At 51.0% G+C, this 5,711-nt stretch overlaps 1 long non-coding RNA gene across 1 annotated transcript; it reads left to right on the top strand.

Moving 5' to 3' along the window:
- The first annotated feature begins 2,465 nt into the window (after positions 1-2,465).
- Positions 2,466-5,001, top strand: LOC114816905. The gene is made up of 3 exons (XR_003764704.2): positions 2,466-2,570; positions 3,229-3,410; positions 4,662-5,001. It is a non-coding gene; the product is annotated as an uncharacterized LOC114816905 (long non-coding RNA).
- The last annotated feature ends 710 nt before the right edge of the window (positions 5,002-5,711 follow it).

Raw genomic sequence — 5,711 nt, 5'->3', positions numbered from 1 at the left:
CGAGGACAGATGTAGACGGAACGGGGCCGGGCTGAATTCTATTCCGCGCGACCCAAGGGAAGTGGAGAATGAAAATAACCATCTGGAAGACTGAGGCAAAAGAGGGTTCGGCCTTCAGTTTTCCAATTTGCTTGGAGGCCTTATGACAGATGGCATTGAGTCGAGATGGAAACGATTATTTTCCCACCTTCTAGGTGACTTGAGGGAAATGGAACCCCCCCAGAAATGGTCCCTTTTCTGTTTGGAAGTTTTGCCTCTCTTCTTGACACTGCCAGGTCCCCGTGCAGTTTCTCCTCAAAGATTTAAAACCTCAGCTTCCACCCTTAGGCCGTATTTCACAGGTAAAGAACTATACTCCCTGGGTAGATTTGATCTTGGGGATGTACTAACGTATCAACTTTCGATCTAAGCGTTGTCGAGAAGCTCAACTCTGTTAATATTTGATCACCACATTATCAGTCAGTCAGTCGTGTTTTTTGAGCCCTTAATATGTTCAGAGCACCGTACTAAGCGCTTGGAAGAGAACAACAGACGCATTCCCTGCCCACAACGAGCTTACGGTCTAGAGGGGGAGACAGACATTATAAATAAATAAATTACAGATAGGTACGCCAATTCCCTCCCCCCCACAACCGCCGTGAAATCCCTTTTTTACTCTTGTGTTGGCCGCACCACATGGGATCCTCTAAACGAGAGAGGTTGTTTTATTTTCCTGGTGCCCCCGTCCCCCCCCCCCGGGGATGATTTGGACATGGGAAAGTGCAGGAGGATATCCAGATCCAAGGTGCGTTAGAGCTACGAGGTCCTTGGAAACAAACCTCAGTTAATTGTCGATTGAGGCTTTGCTACCAGTCGCCTAGTATCTCGTTGCCACCGTGGCACAGAATCAACGGTATCATCCCCAGACTGGTCTCCAGGTCCTATCCAGACAATATATTTCTTTTGAACTCCAAATGTCGAAAAGTCCACCACTAGCGGGTCAGTAGTTTTGTAAATGATCTTTGGCTGTTCATCTTGGATCCATTAGGGCATCAGTTCCCCGTGGGCAGTGATCGGATGCTTCGCTTCTATGGTTCCTCACCCCAAGTCTCTAGCACAGCGCCCTGCGCTCAGTAAGCACTCAGTAAATAGCATCGGTTGAATCCTGGCCCCAATCCCGCGACTCGTTAATCCTGCTCGTCGATTGATTCCTCCCTCGGCGTGACTAATGAGCCCGACCCCCCGATCGTCATCTGGCAGGTCACTCGGCCAGGCCGACTGGATGAAGCCCAGACGTTGTCTGCGTCCTTTCCCCTTGAAGCATAAATGGAGATGTTGGGTGCTTCCTCTCCTCCCGACTCAGCTGATGAGAAATGCTTCCAAGTCCCCTTTCCAAAGGGCCACCTCCGCCGTGGCTCGAGTTCTTACCCACATCAGTGACGCCCACTGAGCTGTCACCGGGTACATGCAGAATAAGCGCTTTCGTGGTTGTGGCTGTTTTCGTGGCTGCCGTTACTTCAGTGCTATAATATATTTGAAGGGCCTGGTTTCAGTGACTCTTCTTCCCCACAGGGCGGGAGCCCCGGGAGCCCTGGGTTTCATATAGGAGGCACCTGGAAGATAATAATAGTAATTGTTAAGCACATCCTATGTGTCAAGCGCTGTTCTAAGCACTGAAGTAGATATAGGGTCCCTCACGTCCCTCATGGGGCTCACGGTCTTTGTCCCCATTTTACAGATCGGGTAACTGTAAGTGAAGTGACTCGCCCAGGGTCGCACAGCAGACAAGCGGCAGAGCGGGGATTAGAATCCAGGTCCTTCTGTAACTCCTAGGCCCCTGCTCCATCCCCTGGGCCACCCTACTTCCCCGAGCCACGTGAGCTACTTCCCGGCCAGGAAAAGTTCGGACCCTTTTCTGTTCGTTGGATACCTTGCCTTCTTAGATATTGTTATTAATAGCAATAATAATAGCATTAAGCGCTTACTGTGCGTCAAGCAGTCCGTCAGTTGCATTCAGTGAGCGCTAGCGTGGCTCGGGGGAAGGAGCACGGGCTTGGGAGTCAGAGGTCAGGGGTTCGAACCCCGGCTCTGCCACTTGGCAGCTGTGTGACTCTGGGCAAGTCACTTTTCTGTGCCTCAGTTACCTCATCTGGAAAATGGGCATGAAGACTGCGAGCCTCACGTGGGACAACCCGATGACCCTGTATCTCCCCCAGCGCTTAGAACGGTGCTCTGCACATAGTAAGCGCTTAAATACAAATACCAACATTATTATTACAGAGCACTTTGCCACGCTCTGGGGAGACTACAATATAACAGCGTAACAGGTGCATTCCCCGCTCACACTGAGCTTACAATCTAGAGGATTAGAACCCGGGTCCTTCTGACGCTCAGCCCGCGCTGTATCCACCAGGCCGTGCTTCTCTGTTACGCCTGGGAGGTTCAGCTGCGGGAAGGTGTCCTCTATTTGCTCTTTCCGCAGTCCGACTCATAATTCGTGGAGGATTTTCCTTCCGCCGGTCCCCCGCCCTGCACCTCCCTCGTCCTTTCAGAGGAGCTTTCTGAGCGTCGGCCGTGTATCCTTCGCAGAGGTCGGTTAACCTCACGCACGGTGAAAATACTGAGTAAATGGCATTCGTTGTCCCTGTGAACTCCGGGCAGGGGTCACCGGGCACAGGCCCGGGAGTTATGTTCTATCAGACAGCAAATGGGGAGACGGTTATGATTTCCTGTTGGCAGCACTCATCCTTTCCCATCGCGCAGCCGGGTGGAGACAGGTCCGCATGACCAGAGTAAAAATACAAGCTCTGCAGAAAATTGGGAACAAAAAGTGTCTGGAAGCTATTTTGAAACCTGACTCCGCTCCTGCCGCCCGCTTGTTTTCTTCCCAGTTAAATTTGCAGGATCTGCTGCCTCAAGGAAATGGGCAAAAAAAGTTGGGGAAATATACATTCTCTTCAGATCAGTCTGTCACCGGAAAAATCAAACTGCCTCTCTACTGGTAGACGTGGGGAGTTTTAGTCAGATGAACCGAAGCTTAGAGCATCCTTTTCTGCCTGAAAAGGAGAGAGTAGCAGTCGGAGTGAGACAACTATCCAAGATGAAATTAAAAAAAATCTATTCGGCTTAAAATCTTCCCCGAGGTCCCAAAGGGAGAGGATTTTCCAAGTTGTTTTGGGGGGTGGAGAACAGAGCAGAAGGGAAGTTTTCTGTTTCCACCTGCCGATTTTTTTTTTTTTTTCTAAATAGTCATCAGTCAACAGGACAGAAAGGAGGGATATTCTGCTTCCTCGCTTATCGATGTTTGTGCGGGAATGCGATTGATGTCGGCAACACTGCTTACTCCTAACCAAATGTTCTGCTGACAAGACCACGACTCGCCCACTGAGAGGTTTTCCAGCCAGATGTTGTAGGAAAGTCACGTGAAGCAGGTTCGTAACTTAGACTTGTGTGTTTGGGTCGAAATACTCAGAAAGGTGTTTCTGTAGATGTAGGAGCAGCGTGGCCTGGTGAAAAGAGCACAGAGCTGGGAGCGCAGTTATCATCATCGTCATCATGACGATGATTTTATTTTTCTTCTTACACTTTTACTGCTTCACTTTAATCGGCGTTCATTGGGCTTGAATGTTACTATTTTGTGTGACGTCTATTTATAGTCATCATATACGTATTTGCACATAGGTGAGGGAGAAAATGGATCTATCTATCCACCTCCAACACGCACATAGGCATCGAGAGATGGCTGTTGGCCAGAGAATGCATCCTTCCCACCTTGCCGATATCCCAGTGCTAGGCACGTTGTAAATAATTAAAGCGGGTAAATAACTTAGAGTACGTCAGTAACGTTCATGAATACACAAAGACTTGAACACTCAGAATACTAACTGTGGTATTTGTTAAGCGCCAGGCACCGTACCAAGCGCTGGAGTAGACGCAGGGTTGGACACCGTCCATGTCCCACATGGGGCTCCCATTCTTAATCCCCATTTTACAGACGAGGTAACTTGGGCCCAGAGGAGTGAGGTGACTTGGCCGAGGTCACACAGCGGATATGCCATAGAGCTGGGATCAGAACCCAGGTCCTGCCGTCTCCCAGGCAAATGCTCTATCCGAGGCTTGCCGGAAAAGAGAAGTGAGCATCGGCGGTCTGAGGCGATGGTGCCGATGCCCGCTGCACTCCGGAATATGGCCGGCGGGGCGAGAGAGCGGGGGAAGGTCGAGCAAGCCATCGGCGCCAGCAGCGACTCCTCCGCACGTCTCCGCGGCTTGCCCGACGCTCTCAGCGGGCGACTCCCCGTCGGCGTCGGTGTGGGTCAGTCCTCACTCGCCCACCGCTGGACTTCTCGGGGCTGAGACTGATTCCTTTCAAGACCCCAGACCTCAGCCTGCCTGCCATTGCACAGAAGCAGCAGGAAGGAAGAGCCTCGCTCTGCTACTCGGAATTATAACGTTCTCGGTATCGCTCCCAATTCGGGCCTGGGTGGTTTGACACAGACTGATTCAGCCCGTGTTGAAACTCTGGCCCCGGGGTCACTGGCAAACGTCTTTGCCGCCGAGAACGGCATTCATTATTGACAGCCTTCGGCGGCCGGGGGCCGGTGGCGGGGGAGCTGAAATCGGAGGCATTCATTTCGGAGGCTGCTATTGTGATCTCTGCCATTTTTCTCTCTCTCCCTTCCCAGGCGGAGACTTGAGAAACGTCGAAGCTCAGGGTCGAACCTGACCTGCCGCCGCCGAAGGGATTATTGTCACTTTGGTTTCTGATTGTCAGGTGCGTGGATCTGATCTCTCCCGCCTTTCGAAATAAAGGAGATGATTGCATTATATTCACCAGAAGAAATCCCTAAAACATGTGATTGTGGAAGTGACGGCTGGGTTTTTTTCGCCTCGGCAAAGGAGCCTCCTCTTAATGTGCTGAGAAATAGCCCTGGAGTTCAAAAGGAGTAAACAAAACTCACAGCTACGGTTATTTGAAAATGATCGTTTGCTAATTGTTTTCGAATATTAAATCAAGCCGCTGAAATAATCCACGATGAGGAATAAGTGTGAAAAAGAACCTGGTTTGAATCGAGACCTTTCAGTCTGTAAATCCATATTGGAAGACAGTAACCAACGAAACCGTATTTCAGTGGACTCTTCCGTCCAACCCCCGTAGGAGAGATGCAAAGGCAAGCATTCCCTTTCTTGGAAAATCAGATCTTCTCTCGCTTATTTTTCCGTGGTATTTGGTAGCCGCTACGTGCCGGGCGCCGGAGTAAACGCTGGGGATACAAGCAAATCGGGTTGGACGTAGTCCAGGTCCCTCGTGAAGATCACAACCTTAGCCCCCGTTTTACGGATGAGGTGACCGAGGCGCAGGGAAGGTAAATGACTGGCCCGAGGTCACCCAGCAGACACGTGGCAAAGCCGGGATTAGAACCCGGCTTCTCGGACTCCCAGGCCCGGGCTCTTGCCACTGGGTCGCACGACTTCCCATCCCGTTTAAATTATAGAGTCGCCGGGTGAAAGGATTTTGAGAATTCCCTTTGGTCACCTCATCCTGATCTGAGGAACGGTCGGTGTGAATGGTAATAAAGTGTGAATCACAGCCTTCTAAACCGTAAGCTCACCGCGGGCTTCCAACGAGCCTTCCAACGTCCCGTTACACTGTACTTTCCCAAGTGCTCAGTGCCGTGTTCTGCGCACGGCGGTAAGCACCCGTTAAAGCAGTGCGGCTTAGTGGAAAGAGCACG

This window comes from Ornithorhynchus anatinus, chromosome 15 (assembly GCF_004115215.2).
Source record: "Ornithorhynchus anatinus isolate Pmale09 chromosome 15, mOrnAna1.pri.v4, whole genome shotgun sequence".
In the NCBI taxonomy this organism is placed as follows: domain Eukaryota; kingdom Metazoa; phylum Chordata; class Mammalia; order Monotremata; family Ornithorhynchidae; genus Ornithorhynchus; species Ornithorhynchus anatinus.
The sequence above is the reverse complement of the archived record's forward strand: the minus strand, read 5'-3'. Positions and strand labels throughout refer to the sequence as shown.